General features: G+C 42.1%; 2 pseudogenes; both read left to right on the top strand.

Annotated features, from left to right (window-relative positions):
- Positions 1-9,856: 9,856 nt before the first annotated feature.
- LOC118643786 lies at positions 9,857-12,575 on the top strand (annotated as a pseudogene).
- Positions 12,576-15,884: 3,309 nt separating this feature from the next.
- On the top strand, positions 15,885-16,850 carry LOC118643715 (annotated as a pseudogene).
- Positions 16,851-22,280: the final 5,430 nt, after the last annotated feature.

Genomic DNA, 22,280 nt, shown 5'->3' with positions numbered 1-22,280 from the left:
TGGTTCACAACTTAGCTTTTCCTGGGCACCACCAAGCCCAGCACAAGAAGCAGACATCTGCAGATCACTTTGGAGCTTAAGCCTGGTGGCCCGGGTAAACACAGGCAGTGGCTGATCTTGCCCCGGAGCCAGCACACCCAGTGGACAGCTTCAGACCACATAGAAACACCAACACCCAACCACCTCCACAAGTGATACACTCAATGAGTGGACTCGGTGGGTATAAGAACCCTGCTGAAGTAAGTCTTGCTCTGTGTGTTGGGTATCTACACAGCTGATCCTCCAAGGGAGTCAGAAGCCAGTGGTCAGCGGGCACAGCCAGTCCTTGCAGCTGATCAGCCTGAGTGAAACCGTCCCATTGACATGCCAACAGCAATCAAGACTCAGTTACAACAGAAAGGTGTACAGTCCACACTAGGTGTGCACCTCGAGGGCCTAGCTAGGTGACCAAGGAGGCTGTGCCACTGGACCCTACAGGACACCTACAACAATAGGCCACCCTACAAAGCCTATGAGACATAGCAACTCTACCTAATACATAGAAACAATCACAGGGAAGCAGCCGAAATGAGGAGACAAAGAAACACATCCCAGATGAAAGAAAAGAACAAAACTCCAGGAAAAGAACTGAACAAAATGGAGATAAGCAGTCAATCAGATGCAGAGTTCAAAACACAGGTTATAAGGTTGCTCATGAAACTTGGTGAGACATTCAAGGAACTTAGTGAGACCTTCAAGGAACTTAAGAAGACCTCCAAAAAACTTAGTGAGAACATCAACAACATAAAAAAGAACCAGTCAGAAATAAAGGATGCACTAACTGAAATAAAGAATAATTTGCAGAGAAGCAATAGTAGAGAAAGTAAAGCCAAGAAGCAAACCATTGATTTGGAATACAAAGAAGCAAAAAACACCCATTCAGATCAGAAAAAAAAATGCAAAAAAAATGAGGATAGTGTAAGGATCCTCTGGAACAACTCCAAGCATACCAACATTTGCATCATGGGAATGCCAGAAACATGAGAGAGAGCAAGAAATTCAAAATCTATTTGAAAAAATAATGACAAGAAACTTCCGTAATCTAGAGAAGGAAACAGACATACAAGTCCAGGAAGCACAGAGTCCCAAACAAGATGAACCGGAATAAAAGGTCTGGGCCGGCAGGAGATCACATCCACAACACAAGGCCAGTGGAGAGCAAAATAGCTTTATTGCATACTCCTGGGTGCAGTCGGACTGAGCCGAGAAGGGTCCAGCTGTGATTAGGGTTGGATGTCGGTTATATACCCTAATTTTAGCTTTCAGCAGTTCCTGCTGATGTACTTTATCTGGCCCATTTCCACTTGCAATAGGGCTGGTCTGGTGTCTCGTCTGGCATTTGCTGGGTTGTCCATTGCCTTGGGGACAATCCAAATAAACCTTATTCATACTCAACAAAAGGATGAGCAAAGGCCATGCAAGCAACACAATTTTCAGTTTCTTTGCAAGCAACACAATTTTCAGTTTCCACCTTTTGCAAACTTTCCCTTTACCCTTTAAAACATTACTAATCCTTTCATTCCCACCTTATAATGATGACAAAAAAGGGAAAAGGGGCAAAGTTTCTTTTTGTCTACTTCCTGCAGGTGTGGAGTCATCGTCAACTTCTAAAAAAAATTGTTGGATAACTTCTTGGGGAATGGGGTGATTGGGTCCTTTTACCTGAACTAGAACAAATTGTCCAACTGTCTGGTTGACTAAAATTTGCAGGATTTTCTACAAACTTAGTAATCAGGTGCAAGAGGCAGGGTTCGAAAAGCAATAAGAAGGCTAATAGTAGGGGAGTAGACAGGTTAGTTTAGGCAAAGCTGCTTCTATATTTGTCCAGACAGATTGGGCTAGGTGATCCTGACTGAATTCCTTTAGCCACTGGGCATCATCTAGAATTCACTGTGTCCTCTCCTTGATCTGGCCAGTTGAGTTAACATAGAAGCAACAAGATGTATTTGCTATCATGCCTACGCTCCCTTCTTTGCCTAGTAAACAGCCTAGTGCAATACTCTGCAAGCTAGAGAGTCAAGGGATTTTGAAAGAAGCTTGAAATTTTTACCTGTATCTCTACCTATATTTGCCATGGTGGCGGTTATGTTTTTTGCTATTATGGCATTATAACTAATCCCTCCCACGAGGCCCGCAGTGGTAATTGAAGCTATGACTTCTGCTATGAGGAGTCCGACTCCCCTTTTTGCCCTGTGATGGCTTCTGTGCTCAGGGCTTGATAAAGTCGAATTCAGGATGAAGGAATGGATTAAGGTATTGGCTGGGGTGACATATCCTACTGCCCATAAGCCACCCTGTTTTTCTGGGTTTAGGCATTGAATAGCAATTCCTCTCCTGGGGGCAGAAATGTTGAGTGCACCTAAAAACATCATTCCCGCTAGTAAGCAAAGCAGTCCAGTCATATTTGGGTTGAGGGAGGTATTTGTTAGACCTACAGTAAGGCTCAAATGATAAAACCATGATAGAGGGAGGAGAGGGCTAGTGATGCTGGCAGAACTGCACCCTGGATAGCGACTAATTTCCCTGGTAATAATTTTTTTGGTATTGCATCACATATAAGTGCCTCTGAGCTTGCACACATAAACTCCCATTGCAGGGGTTAGACACATCATGAGTAGTTAGATTACAGGTACCCCTTGTAAGGTTATCGTGAGAGGCATTATACATGGTACTTAGAATGAAGATCAAGAGAACTTTTGCCCTTCTGCTCCATAGGAAGTTTCTGTCCTCCCTGAGCTTGCCTTAGGACACCTCCATTATCAATTGACAGGTATACTGTCCCAGTCAAGCTCCCCACCTAGCACTGTCCCCAGAGCAGGTGGCACCCACCCTGCGCAGCCTAGCATGTGGTGCCAGAAGCGAGAGCCCCTCGGGGATCGCCCCCACTCCCCTGCTTCACTGGGTCAGTGAAAGAACAATAAGAGTTGTGGTATTTCACCAGAGGCTAGCAAGGCCAGTGGACCCCACCATGCCCCCTTGAGGGGGCGGAGGGGCGCCAGGGGGTTTATGTTAGGAGAAGTAGATTGTTGGAGGAGACAAGGTGAAAAAATGAGGGTGTTGGTGGGAAGAGAAGAAGTAAAGGTTAAAGTAGCATGGAATTTAGATGGCATGTCTCGCCCTAGCAAGGGAGTGGAGCAGGCTGCTAATGCAAGAAAAGAGTGGAGAAAGATATAAGGGCCTAAAGAACAAGTGAGTGTCTGGTTGCCCTGGGTTGCAATATTTGGCCATCAATTCCCACAACTGAAAACAGAGAGCATTGAAGAGGTCCCCTGAACTTGGGGAGGACAGAGTAGGTTGCCCCGGTATGAATTTAAAAATGAAATTGGCCTACCTGCTGCCATCAGAGTTATCTGAGGTTTGGAGTTCGGGATGACGGCCAGAGCACTCATTCCTGGGCACCTTCAGTTTTCAGCCGCCAGGCCAATCAGATCAAGGCCCGGATTGCCCCATCCGCCAGCCCGAGGAAGGGATGAGGACCGACTCTGCACAGTCTGTCCGCAGTGTGACTTCCGGTGGGGCCCTCCACATTGAGGACATGGCTTGGGTGGTGGTCAAAGATTGGGGCACTGCCTCACCCAATGGCCAGTCTGACTCAGAGCAGGGACGCAGGGGCCCTCTCTGCTGATTCTGGTGGGGCCCTTCTGTCCCCTGATGGGGGTTTGCTGACCCCCTTGGTTAGTGGGGCCTCTGATGGCAGAGGCAAGCATTTGGAATTCTGCTCTTCTTTGCTGTTTAGCCTCTTCATCACAATTATTGAACACCTTAAAGGCTAGATTTAGACGTTCCCATCGAGGGGTTTGAGGGCCATCTTTAAGATTTTGTAACTTTCTACTAATGTCTGGGGCCGACTGAGAGATTAATCTCAGACTTAAAATGACAGTTCCTTCTGGGCTAGTGGGATCTAAGTTGGTGTATCTTCTCGTAGTCTGTGTAAGGCGGGATAGAAAGGTTGCAGGGTTTTCATTCCTTTCCTGGATTATTTCAGCGTAAAGGATCCTAGTCTTTTATTGATTTGGGACAAATCAGAGAGAGAGAAGGGGACATGAACTCTGACAATCCCTTTGGTTCCCACGGCTTCCCTCAGGGGGGCATTCTAAAATGGGGGCCGAGGTAGGGGACTGATAGGAACAAGAGATGGTTCCCAATCATGCGTGTGAGAGAGTTGGAGCCAGAGTAGGAGGTTCGGGGGCGGGGGGGGGGCTATAGAAGGGGCCGGAGGAGTAGGTGGTGGGGCAAGATCAGCTGTGTCAAAGGAGGAAACAGGAGAAGTTAGTGTGCTGTCTTCAGAGGGAGGTTTGGGAGGAGTAGAGTGGAGTAGAAAAATTTGTCAGGGAGAGCAAAAATCTCATAAAGAGGAGTGTGATCTTAGTGCAAAGGGACCTGGATGTAAGGAACCTCATACCATTTTCCTTGCCTTTGACAGAAATTGTCTAGGTTGGCAGAATGTTGAAAATGCCATTCTCAGGCTATTGTGACCCATTGTCTAATATGTACTGAGGCCAGGCAGTGTTACAGTAAAAAAAAATGAATTGCTTGGGACATAAGTCCTGGGCAAACCCTAGGGTCTGTAGAGTTTTTTAGGAGACATCCTAGGAGTGTTACCATGCTGTGGTGTGGTGTGCGGGGGTCCACAGTTGCCCCCTATGCAGGATCCTCACAGACCTCCTGGGTTTCAGCACCAAATAAAAAGTCTGAGCTGGTGGGAGATCACATCCACAACACAAGGCCAGTGTAGAGCAAAATGGCTTTATTGCGTACACCTGGGTGCAGGCAGGCTGCGCTGAGAAGGGTTCAGCCACGAACTAGGGTTGGGTGTCAGTTATATACCCTAATTTTAGCTTCCAGCAGTTCCTGCTGATGTACTTTATCTGGCCCATTGTCCACCTTGCAGTAGGTCTGGTCTGGTGTCTCGTCCAGCATCTGATGGGTTATCCATTGCCTTGTGGACAATCCAGATAAATCTTATCCATACTCAACAAAAGGCTGAGCAAAGGTCATGCAAGCAACACAATTTCCAGTTTTCACCTTTTGAAAACTTTTACCTTTACCCTTTTAACCATCAAAATGCCAAAGGTTAAAGACAAAGAGAATCTTAAAAGCAGCAAGAGAAAAGCAGTTCATTGTCTACAAACAAACTCCCATAAGACTATCAGCTGATTTCTCAAAAGAAACTTTGCAGGCCAGAAAGAAGTGGCAAGAGATATTCAAGGTGATGAAAGGAACGACCTACAATGAAGATTACTCTATCCTGCAAAGCTATCATTTAGAATCGATGAACATAGCAAGAGTTTCCCAAACAAGAGAAAACTAAAAGAGTTTATCATCACCAAACCAATATTATATGAAATGTTGAAGGGTCTTCTTGAATGAGAAGAAGAACAAAAATATGAACAATAAAATGGCTATTAATGCATATCTATCAATAATTGAATCTACAAACAAAAGGAGCAGGCAGGATAGAAACAGACTCATAGATACAGAGAACTTTTTGTTGCGTGCCGGATGAGGGGGCTGAAGTGATGGGTGAGAAAGATGAAGGAATTAAGAAGTACAAATTGGTTGTTAGACTGGTGAACCTTAAAGGGAAGTAGGGAAAGAGGGCAGGATGAGATAATCAAAGAACTGTGATGCATATATGCATAACCAATGGACACCGACAGTAGTGTGGGGAAGACAGATGGGGGGCGAGAATGGAGAGGAGGGAGTCACTGAAGAAAAAAAGTGGGGACATCTATAATACATTCAACAATAAAGATGAGTTAAAAAAAAATAGAGAGACATGGCAACTAAAAGCAACATGTGATTCTGAAATGAGCTCTTTTGCTATAAAAGATACTATAGGGATCGATTAACCAAAGAACATATATAACCTATGGACACAGACAACAGTGTGAGGAAGGCCTGGGGTAAGGCAGTAGCTGGTGAAGGGGGGCTAAGGGGAGGAAATGGGGGACATCTGTAATACTGTCAACAAGAAAGACAGAGAGAACATTAGGTGAATGGCAACACTTGAATGAGATCTGAACATTAGATGGAAGTAATGTCTCAATGTTCATTTCCTGTATTGATGGCTGGCTGGTGATTAGAATATCGTTGTTTGTATGAAACACCCACTAGTGTATTTGGTGGGGTTAAGTGGTGGCAGGAGATGCTGGCATTGTGTCCTCAATATGGTTTACATCACAAGTGGTTCACGGAAAAGAAACCTCTTGAAACTCTACTTGCAACTATTATGTAAACTTGATTTTTTTTTTTTAATGAAAACCACATTTATTTTTCTAAATATGGGAAAGTCCAAACAGAGGACTTTTAAATCTAAGAGGAACTGAGTCAAAATGTTATCTGCAGATATGTTGCAAAATATTCAAAACCAGAAATAACAATGAGCGCAAGAAGTCTGGGAGAAAAGGACATGAGTGGTAGGTCTTGAACGATCACCTGAGATAATTGTAAGGACAGGCTAGAATATGATACTTGGGTGGTCTGGCCTGTAAAAGAGTCAGAGGAAGTAAAAACATAAGAGAAGTAAATGGACAATACACTGACTCCAAGAAACATTCCAAACATTCCAAGCAGGGCTATTAAAGTTCTGATTCACTGTTTGGACTTAGCCTGAAAGGGATGATGAAGAGAAGTCAGCACAGATATACCAGAAAGTCATATGATACTAATTTCATCTCCTGCTTTGACTAGTTAGAACTAAGAAATGCTGAGAGCGGGTAAACTCAGTTCTCAGAACCTCCCACAACCACATCAAAATTACAACTAGATGACAGAACAGCCATCATTTAGAACTGCCTGAAATGTAGCTGAACAGAAGTCCTATAACTAATTATATCAAGAACCACATCGAGACTGGTACAAAGGGCAGAGGCTCAGAATGGGCTGAACCTACCTTGTGGTGGTTAAAAATTGAGAGGGATATTTCAGTGTTGGAGGTTACCCTCTAAGGAGCCGGAGTCCCAGCCCAACACCAGGCTCCCCAGCCCAGGGTTCCAGTTCTGGGAGGAGAAGTCCCCATAACTTCAGGCTGTTCAAACCAGCAGGGATTGTGGCTGCTGGAGTCCCAGGCTTACCTCTGCAAGGGCCCACTCGCAGACTTACTCAAACTCACTTGCTCTGAGCTCCAGTGCTGGGCATCAGCTCAAAAGGCTCCAGGGACATATGGGGAGAAACTGAATTGTTTAGCTTCTGGGTTAGAGTTTAAAAGGCAGCTTTATCCCAGACGGAAGTTCTCACAGGGGCCATTGTTACTTTGCTGAGCTCTGCCCTGCAAAGCTGGCAGGTGGGCGCCACATCTGAGTCTCTACCAACCTGGATAACACTCTTCCACCTGCGCTGGTGATTCCCTACTCTGCCCCAACCTGCCGACCCACCCAAACCCATTCCACTGACTTTTCCATACAAATGGCCTATCTTGGCTGGTGCTGTGAACTTTCCTAAAATCTCTCAAACAAGCAGCATCTAGCCTCTGCAAACCCTGTATATCTTGTTAAGTGGCGCCCAGGCCTGGCACTGGCAGTAGCTGGCTGGGCTTCCCAGCCTGGCCTCTCCTGGCACCTCCAAGCCCAGGACAAGTAGCAGTCATTTGCAGATCTATTTGTAGCTCATGCCAGGTGGCCCCCGGCAAGGCACAGGCTGTGGTTGACCTTTGCTCACACTTCCCTGGAGGCCCCAGAGCCAGCATACCCAAGGGACAGCTTCAGACCATACTGAAGTACCACCCAACCGACACACTCAGGGGGAAGCCTCGGCAGGTACCTGAGCCCCGCTGAAGTGAGTTCTGCTCTGTGGGGTTAACCTCTGCACAGCAGATCCTCCACAGTGGTTATGGCCAGTCCTTATAGCCAACTGGCCTCCCATTGACATGTCGACAGTAATAAAGGCTCAACCACAACAGGAAGGTGCACACAGCCCACACAGGGGGCACATCTAAGGTGCCCAGCTAAGGTGACTGGGGAGGCTGCACCACTGGGCCCTACAAGACATCTACTACATAAAGCCACTCTACCAAGACCAGGAGATGTAACAGTGCCACTTAATACATGGATACAAACACAGAGAGGCAGCCAATATAAGGAAACACATAATTTTTATGTCTAAGAGCCATATTTTTTGGGGGGATGACATATTCTGGTTTTCTTCAGCATAAACATAAAATATCTCTCCACTTATTTCCACCTATTTTTATTTCTTCTGTCAGAGCTTTATAGTTTTCCTTGTGGTGATCTTGTAGATATTGTATTAGATTTATAACTATGTCATTTCTCTTTGGTGTTAATGTAAATGTTTGTGGGGGTTTTTTTTATCTTAAAATCTAATTTTCCTTGTCGATATGTAAGAAAACAATTGATTTTGGTATATTAACCTTGTCTCCTGAAACTTTGTTATAAACAGACATCATTTTTTATCCTGTAGATAATCAAAGCCATTAAAAGCATCAGACAAGAGTGTTCCACTACTATATTTATGCTGAAGGGACTGATCTGCAGGTAATATGTAGAATGGGTTGAAAGGAGAGTCTAGAGGTAGGATGTCCATGTGGGAGGCTTTCTTGTGAGCCCTCCATGAGACAAGGAGATTCTGAAAAGGGGTATTGCAGCACCAATGGAAAGGTAAGAATAGATTCAATAGGAAAATACCCCACATTTTCTCTTCTTCTTCATGCATATGGGTCTTTTCTCACTGAGTTTCTTTCTGAGGATGCCCTTACCATCCTCTTCACCTAGCTCCTAGTTAATTATCAAATCTCAGTTCAGGTGTTGTGCCCTCCAATGATTTCTCCTCTCTCCTCTGTCCTCGCCCTCCCCTTCTGTTTTCTCCATCAGAGCCGTAAGTGCTATTTATACTTGTTAATGTATAATGTATTCGTCTCTTTCACTAGATCACGAGCTCCTGAATCTGAGTAGCACAGTATGTGGTCCAATAAATGTACACATAAATGAATAATTTTTGCAAGTCTTTTGTTGGAACTGACACATTACCAAGTATATAGCAGTTATAGTATCAGGTTTGCTTAGTATAATTTTTCTTAAGAAACTGAAATCATAGGGCTTCAAAACACTGAAGCTTCAGATCAGGAAGGAAGCACTCCTCCCATATCCATAAGTGATCAACTCTTCAAAACTGCAAGTTTTGAGTCACACTTTTTTTTGAAGTAAGCTTACTCTTCCTGTGTCTGTAGTGATATTGATACGATTTTAAACAGGAGGCTTGAAGGTCTAAGCATCTCATCAAAAGTGTGCGCAAGAAGTTTATCTTCCAAGCCCTATGTTACCCTTTGCTCAGGGCTGAGAACTCCTCTGCCACAGGCGGGCAGCTCTGGGCTGCCTGGGGAAGAAACAGCCTGCAGAAGCCTCTGGGCCTGGGACTATCTACTGCTTCTGTTTCCAGCGGGAGCCCCAGTGTGGAGACCTGGTAAGAGAACCTCCGGGCTGGGAAGACAGGGACAGGGAAGATGGCTGGGAGGTCCAGGTCAGATGGAGGGAAAATAGTTCAGGAGGAAAGAGGGCAAAGACAAGGTTTCTGACACGGGGGCCGTCTAACACATGAGTACAGGACAAAGAGACGAATCAGATTTGCCAATAAGAGGAGAGGTCTTACTTCATATTCCTCCTCACTGGGCTTCAGATTGGTCATAGAATTGTAAGACTCAAGTGACAAAGAAGATGGTTAGGAATAAAAAAAAAGAGCTATGAAATCTTAAACGGCACAATAAAAATCTAAATGGTTATAAATAATAATTTTGCTTTTATTGCTTCTACTACTACTGTTATCTTTCTTCTTCCTACACAGAAAAGATGGCGCTAGAAATCTTGTGATTTGGAGGCCAGTGTGTCCACTTTGTGCTTTGCCTCCAAATCTCACCAAGGTTCAGTGGTTTGAAATTCAGCATATACAGCCAAGCCCTCTCCAATGCAAGGCAATGAATGGTGTCAATAATTATACTCAGCACTGTAAGCCTCTAAACACCTTTCTGCATGACTCCTTCCAGAATGTGGCTGCTGCCTGTAAGTTGCCCATGACTGTCCAGAACAAGAATGGCCAGAACAATTGCCACCAGAGCTCAAAGCCTGTTACCATGACTAACTGCAATCTCACTGGAGGGAAGTATCCTAACTGTCACTACTAAGATGCTGCCCAATACAAGTTCTTTGATATTGCCTGTGAGCCCCCTCATAAGACAGACCATCCCTATCAGTTGTTTCCTGTCCACTTAGATAAGACTATTTAAAGTTATCACTTTACATAGAAAACCCTAAAGACTCCATCAAAAATCTATTAGACTTTATAAATGAATTTGGCAGAGTAGCAGGATACAAAATTAACGTCAAAAATCGACGGCATTCTTGTACATCAATGATGAACTCACAGAAAGAGAAACTGAAAAAACAATCCCATTTACCATCGCGCCAAAAAAATTACGATACCTAGGAATAAACTTAACCAAAGAAGTAAAGGACCTATTTGCAGAAAACTACAGGTCATTGAAAAAAGAAATAGAGGAAGATATAAAAAAGTGGAAGCACATACCCTGTTCATGGATTGGAAGAATTAACATCATTAAAATGTCCATACTACCCAAAGCAATCTATAGATTCAATGCAATCCCCATCAAAATACCAACGACATATTTCATAGAACTAGAACAAATACTTCAAAAGTTCATATGGAACCAAAAAAGACCCCGAATAGCCACAGCAATCTTGACAAAGAAGAACAAAGTAGGTGGGATCACAATACCAGATATCAGGTTATACTACAAAGCGACTGTAACCAAAACAGCCTGGTACTGGCACAAGAACAGGCATATAGACCAGTGGAACAGAACTGAAAACCCAGAAATGGACCCAAGGCAATACGCTCAATTAATATTTGACAAAGGTGGCAAGAGCATACAGTGGAGTAAAGACAGCCTCTTTAATAAATGGTGTTGGGAAAATTGGACAGCTACATGCAAAAAAATGAAACTAGACCATCAACTTACACCATACACAAAAATAAACTCAAAATGGATAAAAGACTTAAATGTGACCCGTGAATCCATAAAAATTCTAGAAGAAAATGTAGGCAACAAAATTTCGGACATCATACAGAGCAGAATTTTCACTGATACATCACCTAAGGCAACAGAAATAAAGGAGAAAATGAACACATGGGACTACATCAAACTAAAAAGCTTCTGCACAGCAAAAGAAACAACCATCAAAATGGAAAGGCAACCCACTGTATGGGAGAACATCATTGCCAATGATGTATCAGATAAGGGGTTAATTTCCAATATATATAGAGTGCTCATACAACTCCACAAAAGGAAGACAAAGAACCCAATTAAAAATGGGCAGAGGAGCTGAATAGACACCTCTCCCAACAGGACATACAAATGGCCAAGAGACATATGAAGAAATGCTCAACATCACTAATCATCAGAGAGATGCAAATTAAAACAACAATGAGGTATCACCTCACACCTGTCAGAATGGCCGCCATCAACAAATCATCAAACAACCAGTGTTGGCGAGGGTGTGGAGAAAAGGGGACTCTAATACACTGCTGTTGGGAATGCAGACTGGTGCAGCCGCTATGGAAAACAATATGGTGCTACCTCAAAAAATTAAAAATTGAACTTCCATTTGACCCAGTGATCCTACTGCTGGGAATATACCCTAAGAAGCCTGAAACACCAATCAGGAAGAATATATGTACCCCCATGTTCATAGCAGCACTATTTACAGTAGCTAAGATCTGGAAACAGCCCAAGTGTCCACCAGTAGACGAATGGATAAAAAAGCTGTGGTACATATACACCATGGAGTACTATGCAGCAGTAAGAAAGAAAGATCTCTTATCCTTTGAGACGACATGGAGGGACCTGGAAAGTATTATCCTAAGAGAAAGAAGAAATGCAGAAAAAGACAAATACCACATGATCTCACTTATATACGCAATATAATGAACATAACAGTCTGAGGAATACAGTAGACCCAGACACATGGAAGTAGGGCACAGACTGACATCCCTCAGAAGAGGGGATGGGGGGTGGGGGGATGGGAAGAGATAAACCACAGAACTTATATGCATGTATGCATGACCAATGGACATGGACAACTAAGCCAGGGACAGGGTGGAGGGGCGTGGGGTGGGGGGTGCCAATGGGGTAAAAAGGTAAAATATCTGTAACAAAAAAATAAATAAAAATTCATAAAATAAAAAAAATAAAAAATAAAATAAAATAAAGTTATCACTTTTCCTCTCACTTGGTACAGGTTCTCTTATGAGCTCTTCTGCCTTTTCTTTTGTTGGTTTTCCTGGTTCCCACAGAAGAAAAAGGGAAGCTATTGGGAGAATTAGAAGGTCAAGGACACCGACCCGGTTGGGACAAACAGAAAAAACATTCGTTTCTGCTTAGGAGCTCTGTGTGTTTCAAAGGAAGGCAATACGGAAGAGGGCAAAGAAGGGTCCAGACCTCCGTATTTCTAACTTGGAACTTCAGCGAAGCTTTGTTGCACTGCATTAACAGCAATAAAACCACTTTCTGCCGCATTTTATTCAGTGTTTGAGAACCCGTTTGTTACCAGAAGAGGACTGATACCAAGGCTGGTCTGCCCTGGCACGGTTAGGAAATGAAATGGGCACCTCTGTGGTGTCATGGGAAAAGAACTTCCGGCACACTCACGTAGAAGGAGTTTAGTGATAGAGGCAAGATTTATTAGAGCGAGTGACAAGTGACAGTACACTCTGAGAGGCCAAGACAGCAGGCAGGCTGCAGGGTAGCAGCTGCCTGGACTCAGGAAAGGAAGTTACAGAGGCAAAAGGAGAGTCTTCTGCTGCTGCTCGCTGCTCCCGTGTTGTGGGGACCCTTAGAGTTTAGGAGGAAAGAAGGCAAATATTCGGGCCTGAGAGAAGGTGGGCTCCAGGAGGGCATGTGCTGTGTTCTTTGTCTAGTTTCCATACATGTTCTTGGGTTTGGGGGAGAGCAGGTTTCTTTCAGACCACCCACTCCCTGGTTTTTCCCAGGCTTGTGTTTGCCCCTCCCACTACCTACTCTTTTTTGTATTCTCCAGGCCCTGTGACTTTCCCCATGCAATATTTTTTTCAGATTTTCCCAGGCAGGTGCCCTCCCCACTGTATGGTTGCCATTTTGCCTCCTACTGCGCATTCCTCGTTGTTCTGTTTTATCACTTGGTTTCTACTGGCCTTGCACCATGTAAAAGGAATCCCTCCCTTGCAGTTTTCTCCCTTCCCCCATTAGTCTGGCAAATGAGGTCGGTTAACCTTCAGGGTGGCTGTAAAACTATCTTTGCCACCTAGTCAAGCAAGCAGGATGTTTTGCTGTGTTGGGAAGAATGGTGGATACTCCCCAGGATGATTGTTCCATTCGTTCCCCCCTCTTTTGTTATTATCTAACTAACTGCTACTCCAATACTTCCACACCACTGCCAGCCTAGGGAGACCTGGCTTGCATTTGCCAATATTCCAAGGAGAACAATGTTGGCCCTAGGTGTAGGGGAAGAAAATACATTTTTCTCTATTCTTACAGGTTCTTGGCTGAGAATCCTATGTAATAGAAGACAGATTAATAAGAGAAAACAATTTTAATTACATGGGTACATGTGGGAGCTCCACAACATATGGGACTCAAGAGGGGGCAAAGCATTGTGCCTTATATACCATCCTGAGCTAGGGAACTGGATACAGTTCTAGGACAACAAAGGGGTGGAAAGTAATTCACAGGAAGATGAAGTGTAAATGTTTGGCAAACAAAGGTTGCCCTGCCATGAAGATAAGTCTCTTCAAAGAAAAAGTGATCTCTGATAATAGCTTTCTTCCTGGTAGAGGCACCCTTTCTAATGTAAATTTTCCTTATTTTGGGGTAACATATTCTGCTTCCTTTCACAGGTCACTTTCACAGAGGGAGTTTCAGTTTCTTTGTCAACCTCTAGAGTTATTGGCCAAAAACCAATATAAGTCCAAGTGGAGTGGTCAGTTTTTGAGTAGCAGCCAAAGACAATGCATATTGGAAAGGCCCAATATTGAAGTAGTTACAAGTCTGTCAATGACCAGTGCTTACAGAATGGTTTTTCTCAAACCAAACTGTTCCTTTAATAGATGTCGTACCTGGGCTTACCTTATATTGGAACAGCGAGCCAGACAGAGGAGGCCACAGGTTCAAATTAAGGAGCCTGTATTGCAAAAGCCGGAGACTGCGAGGGGGCGTGGGCTCTCCAATCACGCAGCCCTGAGTGAGCTCTGGGGCAAGCTTTTTAAAGGCAAAGGCTGTATCCTTCTTGGACCCTGAAAAAGGAACTATCCTGTGCAAACCACTGTTACAGAAGCCAAGATAAGCATTAGTCACTGGGCTCATGATTTTCAGTTCCTGATACTCAGAAACCATCAGGGTGAGTATAGGCAAGATACATCCTGTTATGTAGGTCGACCATAACCTTAGGCAAAGTTCCTTTACTTCTAGGGGTAATCAACCTATTAGAAAAATACCAAGGAAGGTTCACTGCCAATAAAAATGAAGTCACTTAGTCCCCTTAGCCAAGGGGCCTAGATCAACCTTCCTTTATGCAACACATTTATGTTATGTCTCAGGAACAAAGAATAAAATATGACCTTTTAGGTTTCAGGAGCCTGGATTCCAAGGGTGATGGATATTCTGGGCCCTCCAATTGGAGAGAAAAAGGCAGACAGGGCAACTTGACACCTGAGAAGATAGGTACGCAGTAGAGGTGATACTGAAAAAGAGCATGGGTCATCTCCCCTGTTGTTGCTAGAGGTTAATTCCCATCCAGAGAAAAATAATTTTCTGAAACTTGAATGGGAGAATGAGTCACTTTTTGTCCATGGAATTATATCCCATGGGTTTCCAAAGTGCTATTTTTCTTAGTTCAGTCATAAAAGAAGTGTAGCTGGGTTTTCAATAGAAGTGAAATCTGAGCCAGTGTCCAGAATTTCCCTTCCATGTTGGAGTCAGGTCCAGTACAGCATCAAGCTAGTTGCAGTCTATTAGTCCATCGTGTGTGGGGTCTGCATGGCCGAGGGCCACATGGGAGAGTGCCAGGAAGCCAAGCGGGATCCAGGAACCAAGTGTTCCAAGAGGCACCAAGAGAGTGAACTTCTTTGTGTAGGGGATTATATATCCCAAATCTACATGCCCTTGCAATGGCCATGCCCATTCTGGCAACGCCCTCTGTGCCCAGGTGTGACTGTCGGGAAAGTAACTTCCCTTTGTCATCCCAGCTTTGCTGAGCATGGGGCCATCTTCCCTATGTAGTTCCCTCCCCAAGTGTTTTGTAGGGAACATGCCTATAATGTCTGGCCTTCCCTTAGCTCCTTTTCTTTTATTAACAACTAGCTAATTACAGTGATATCAGGGGAGAACAATGAACTAATTACAACAATATCAGGGAAAACTCTATGCGGTGACTTGAGTTCTCCAATTTAGAACAACTCTTAATAGTACCTACCTGTAAAACTGCTCTGCATTGACATATTACAATTTCAGAGTCTTCAAGTAAAGTTTGTGGAGAGTGTTAAGAAGGACCTTTGCTCATGTTTGCTGTGAACCAGTGTAGGAAACTAGCAGCATCTTCAGAATGGGTCTTCGGATGTCATGTTTTGACCTGAGTGACAATCAGAATGGCTCTATATGCCACATAAGTGTTACCTGGAGAGACTTCCGGTCAAGATGGCAGCGTAGGTAAACACGGCATCGTGTCCTCCCACAACCACATCAAAGTTACAACTAAACCACAGAACAACCATCATTCAAAACCACCTGAAATCAAGCTGAATGGAAGTCCTACAGGTACGGAATTAAAGAAGCAGCCACATCGAGAATGAAACCAAACGACCGTGATCACAAAGTAAGAGTGGCACTGGGAAATGGCTTGCGAGGAGGTGTGTGGAGAGAATTATTCATCAAGAGATTTGAGGACATTCACATTTATGAGTTCTATGCCTCCATGGAAGGCAATGTCGGCTTAATGAATTATATGAGGAAAATTGGTGCTATTGGAAGAGTAAACTACCTACACAGAAGAGTCATATCTTATGAGCTGATTAAATATGATGTGGAGAAAAATGAACCTGTTCGAGATGGAAATGGATATTGCATCAAAGTGCCCAAAGGTGACGTTGGACTCCTGGTTTGCAAAATCACACGGCTTACACCATTTAGTGGCTATGCTGGAGGAAAGACTCAGACAAAAAAAACCCAAAAAACAGAGTTGTCTTTAAGAAAGGAAACGTCTATTTCAACAGTGGAGATCTCTTAATGATTGACCACGAAGATTTCATCTACTTCCACGACAGAGTTGGAGACACATTCCGGGAGCTTGGAGGCCAAGGTGGAAAGGGGAAAACGCAGCCACCACCGAAGTCTCTGACATTCTAGGACTGGTTGATCTTGTCCAAAAAGTGAATGTTTATGGAGTGCCTGTGCCAGGTCACGAGGGTTGAATTGACATGGCCTCAATCAAGATGAAGAAAGATCATGAATTTGATGGGAAGAAACTCTTCAAGCACATTGCAGATTACCTGCCTGGTTATGCACCTCGGTTTCTAAGGATACAGGACAACATCGAGATCACTGGAACTTTTAAACACCGAAAAGTGACCCTCGTGGAGGAGGGCTTTAACCTTGCAGTCATCAAGATGCCTTGTATTTCTTGGATGACAAAGTAGAAATGTATGTGCCTTTGACTGAGGACATTTACAATGCCATAAATGCTGAAACTCTGAAAGTGCTCAGGATAATCATTCCTATTTCCAGAAAGAAAATGAATGGATCCAGCTTTAATTGACTGAAGATGTGAGATGCATCTTTTTATGCATACCAATAAGGGGAGACTTTTCTAAATCACACCTAAACTTTTGCAAGTGAAAAAATTTAGATAATTATTTTTCAGTGTGCACCTACTGTTTGTATTTGCAAACTAAGCTTGTTAGCAGGAGGGTGATATATATATATATTTAACATGTAATAAAATAGATGAATGCAGAAAAAAAAAAAAGTATTACCTGGACATTTCCAGAGATTCTTGGAGAAAGTAAGCTGGTAAAAGACTGAATTTCCTTTAATAAAACAATTCAATTTCATTCTTATTATTAAAAGAAACCCATGGATTGAAGAAATATGTGCTACAGAAGTTTTGAATTCTTAGAAACATTAGAGAACATATAGTATTACTTAAAAATAACAAAATTAAGTGTGAGATAAACATTCTGTTTAATCTTTTTCTGTGACCTTAAAATCACTGCAAACATATTTCAAGAAAAAATTAAAAACAAAATTATGAGTGCCATTTTTTGCAAGACCTAATCCTCCTGTCCCAACTCCTCCCTCCTCCAACACTTGTAGTCACCTTTTGTCTCTGATCCAGGAGGGAGTAAGAATGAGGGTAACTAGGACAATCTTTTATGCCCAAACTCTTAGAAGGCATTAGTTTTAGGAAAATGAACTACACTGACATGGAGACAATCTCTGATTTGTTTTTTTTCTACATGCAATTAACATATCCTGGGAGAGTCAAGATAACTGACCAAATTAGAAATTCATTTAGCTGTATCTCTAAATCAGCTTAAATAACATGACAGACATTATAGAATGATCCCAAAGGTAGGCAAAGCATAGAAACAAATTAAGCAAATGTTCCAGCAGCTCTAAACTCTCATTTCATATTAAATCGCATCACATGGGGGGGGGGGGGTGTTTAGTAATAGATCAATGACTAGAATATATATATATAATTTCTGCCCCCCACCTCCATTTTGGCACAAAGATCTTAAAAGCCTTGTGAATTCCTAAGTGACAAGAGCATCTACCTGAAGCCCTCTTATTTATCATACTTAATTCAAATTAGGCTAAGGAGAACATCCTAAGATCTCCCTGAAGCAGCTTTCTCTGTCTGAATTTCCTGGGCAGGAAAGAGGAGAGGCTCAAACCTCCTTCTGAGTCGTGTTTCTTATAAAGAGCTTAAAGTCATTATCCCAAAGGAGCAGTTTCAGGGTGGTAGAATTTTGGTTCCTTCAGTTCTGCCTTTGAAACTTTAAATAATTAAGTTTCACATTCCAATCATTTAGTCCTGAAAAAAAATCTGTTTACTTAAATTTAAGAATCAGGGATACAGATGGGCTCCCAATGTGAGGCCTACATTGTGTAAGCAAGCAATTAGGTATTTAATAAGCTGTAAGACCATGAAAACAGAAAGAAAAAAAAAGTGAATAATCACAGCAAATTATTAACCAGTTACTGAGTTTATAAGGCTGTCAGTTGAGAAGATTCCAATGTAAGGCTCAAAATTCCTTTTGCCAGAATGAGGGCAGACCATGTCTATCTGATAGATCCTCCCGGACTGCAATTTGAATGCCTCGGGTAATGTCATCAGATGTTCAGGTAAATTCTGCATGGCTTACACAGCATTAATCACTGAGATTTTTTAAGAAGGAGCTGCTTTGGTGATTTCTCAAGTTTACGTCATGTCCTTCAACTGAAATTTGCCGAGGCTCAGAAAAAATTTTTTAGTTCTCAATAATTTCAGGTCAAAGGAAGAGAGAAAATAAAATATTAGTTCAAATGGTTGTAGCCAAATATTTAAGAAAACTAGAAAAAATCAGGATCCAGTTCATGGATGAAAAATAAAGCTTTAAAGACAATTAACAATAATGTATATTATAGTTACTATTGAAACAATTTTTCTCTCCAGAATAACCTTTATTTTTCTCAGATAGTCAAATTAAGAACATATACCCTGTAAGTCTAGTTTTAATTAATTAGGTCAGATTATTTGCATAAATATGAGAATAATAATTGATCATATAGGCTTTCTTAAATCTGCTTTGCTGGAATTTCATAAGGAATCTCCGGATTGAACACTTTGTTTTAAATTCTTTATTGATTTTAGAGAGAGAAAAGGGAGAGGGAGAGAGAGAGAGAAATATCGGGAGAGAAATATCAATGGGAGAGAACATCATTTGGTTGCCTCCTGCATGTCCCCAACATGGGATTGGGCCCACAACCTGGGCATGTGCCCTGACCAAGAATCAAACCCTAACCAAATTCTCAACCACTGAGCCACACCAGCCAGGCCAGATTGAACTTTAATTAGCCTCCCAGAGCTAAGAAGCAAGGCCACATATTTGCCAGACTTTGTCTGTAATACCTCTAAATGTGGGTAAATTCCTTAGTTTTGAGGTCCCCAAAAATGTCTAGGTTGATTTTTGTTTGTTTGTTTGTTTGTTTGTTTTCAGTCATCTCTCTGTGCTTCCTGGAATTGTATGTCTGTTTTCTTCACCAAATTAGGGAAGTTTTCTGTCATTATTGTTTTCAAATAGGTTTTTAATTTCTTGCTCTCTCTCTTCTCCTTCTGGAACCCCAATAATGCAAATGTTAGCGTGCTTGAATTTGTCTCAGAGGCTCCTTACTCTGTCCTCATTTTTTTTTATTTTCGCTGTTCTGATTGGGTCTTGTTTGCTTCCTTATATTCCAAATCAATGGATTGCTTCTTGGCTTTACCAACTCTACTATTGATTCTCTATAAATTGTTATTTATTTCAGTTAGTGCATCCTTCATTTCTGACTGGTTCTTTTTTATGTTGTTGATGTTCTCACTAAGTTCCTTGGAGGTCTCACCAAATTCCTTGATTGTCTCACCAAGTTCCATGAACAACCTTATAACCTGTGTTTTGAACTCTGCATCTGATTGATTGCTTATCTCCATTTTGTTTAATTCTTTTTCTAGAGTTTTGTTCTTTTCTTTCATTTGAGACGTTTCTTTGTCTCCTCATTTTGGCTGCTTCCCTGTGATTGTTTCTATGTATTAGGTAGAGTTGCTATGTCTCCAAGGCTTCATAGAGTAGCCTATTGTTGTAGATGCCCTGTAGGATCCAGTGGCACAGCTTCCCTGATCACCCCAGCTGGGCCCTCGCGATATACCCCTAGTGTGGACTGTACACCCTTCTGTTGCAATTGAGTCTTGATTGCTGTTAGCATGTCAATGGGAGGGATTTACTCGGGCTGACCAGCTTCGAGGACAGGCTGTGCCCACTGACCACTGGCCTCTGACTATCTTGGAGGATCAGCTGTGTACAGGCCAACCTCAGAGAGCAAGACTTACTTCATCAGGGTGCTGGTACCCACTGAGTTCCCTCATTGAGAGTGTCACTTGTGGAGGTGGTTGGGTGGTGGTGCTTCGACATGATTTGAAGCTGTCCACTGGGTGTGCTAGCTCTGGGGTAAGGTCAGCCACTGCCTGTGTTCTATCTGGGCCACCCAGAATAAGCTGCAAAGTGATCTGTAGATAGCTGCTTCTTGTGCTGGATTTGGAGGTGCCCAGGAAAAGCCAAGTTGTGAACCAAGGCTGGCTGCTCCTAGTACCAAGCCTGGGGCCACTTAATGAGAGGTATGGGGCTCGATGAGACCACATGCTGCTTGGTTGAGAGATTTTAGGAAACTCTGAAGAAGAATCCAGATTCTTGGAGATTTTTATATTACTACAACATCTATTTTAGTAACAAAAATAAATATATATTATATTACAACATAAATATTATTTCTTTATTTGACAAAGCTTCTCATGTAATTTAAGCACATCCAATAGGCCTAGTGAGTTTTAAACTTCTCTTTTATATGAACAGAGAAAACAAATATTTGAGGTATTTCAGGGACTCACTGGAATGACCCAAAGACATTTCCAGGTTATTAAAACCTCTCTAAAATTCAAACCCTGGGAAAGTCATCAAACTTACTTGACCAAAAAGATCATATATCATGATAAAACTATATTAAAGTTTTTATTTATTTAAAATGACAATAAAAAGTATAAAACAAATACAGGTGACTTGATTAAGAAAACATGACACAAAACTATTTTAATAAAACATAGAATCTCTGCTTTCTAGGTAGACTATTTTCATAAGTCTTATCTGGAATAGAACAATAAATACAGGAAAAACTTTGTCCTTAGAACAGAGTAAAAGAAAATAAAAATCATTTAATTTCTCTGTAATAAGAAACCAAAACTAGATAAACTTACCACTTATCTAGCAATCCATATTTCAGTATTTCATTTCAATGAGAAATAATCTAGACATTCGATGACCATCTATTATTCAATCTAGCCAAGAAAATTTTAGTTTCAAATTATCTAAGACATCTAGAATACTATTTTATTCACTTATTTATTTATAAATCCTCACCCAAGGATATTTTGTCCATTGTTTTTCAGAGAGAGTGGAATAAAGAAAGGAAGGGGAGGGAGAGAGAAACATCGATGTGAGAGAGACACATTGATCTGTTGCCTCCTGTAGAAGCCTCACCAGGGACTGAACCTGCAACCTGGTATATACCCTGATGAGGAATTGAACCTGTGACCCTTTGGTGCATGGGACAATGTTCTAACTAACTGAGCCACACCAGCCAGAGCTAAAACACTATTTTTAAATGTGTGTATATTATTACTAAAAAGTTTTTTTTTTGGTACCTGCCCCTAGCGGGAACTGAACCAGGGGCTCTCCGGTCCACAGGCCGACGCTCCAACCACTGAGCTAAACCAGCCAGGGCAATTATTACTAAAAAGTTTTATCTAAAAACTTTCTATATTATTCATATCTATATTAATTTTTAACAACTCTATGGGATTCAAAGTGAATTATCACCCGAGCTGTTTTCTGGACAAAATATGTAACAAACATGCCTTATTTTTGTAAACCCAAGTAAAACAAAAATACCATATTCGATGTTAATAACTCTAAAATACATATCTATTTAATTAAACCAAACTTAAGCCAGCTTTAATATAAAATATTTTTTAGATTATTTGATTCTGAAAAACACTTGGTCTGTAGTACTCACCATTATACCTTTGCTGTATCAAGAGGAATTTATGTAAGTGTTTAATTTCTTCAAGTCAGTAAAATACAACAACCTAGTAATATAATCCAGAAGCAGAACACACCATATATAAACAGATATCACAAACAGTTCATACACATAAACAGAATTACTAATAATTGTAGAGAAGACACAAGATTTTTCATTTGTGCTTGATAACTTTAAGAAACCTGGAGTCAGCCCTGGCCAGTTTGGCTCAGCGGTTAGAGCGTCGGCCTGCGGTCTGGAGAGACCCGGGTTCGGTTCCCGCTAAGGGCACGTACTTCGGTTGCAGTTTGTCCCCGGCCCTGGTTGGTCATGTGGGTGGCAGCCACTCGATGTGTCCCTTCACGTTGATGTTTGT

Source organism: Molossus molossus, unplaced genomic scaffold (genome assembly GCF_014108415.1).
Source record: "Molossus molossus isolate mMolMol1 unplaced genomic scaffold, mMolMol1.p scaffold_m16_p_1, whole genome shotgun sequence".
Lineage (NCBI taxonomy): Eukaryota > Metazoa > Chordata > Mammalia > Chiroptera > Molossidae > Molossus > Molossus molossus.
Note: the sequence above shows the minus strand (reverse complement) of the source record. Positions and strands in the feature narration are given on the sequence as shown.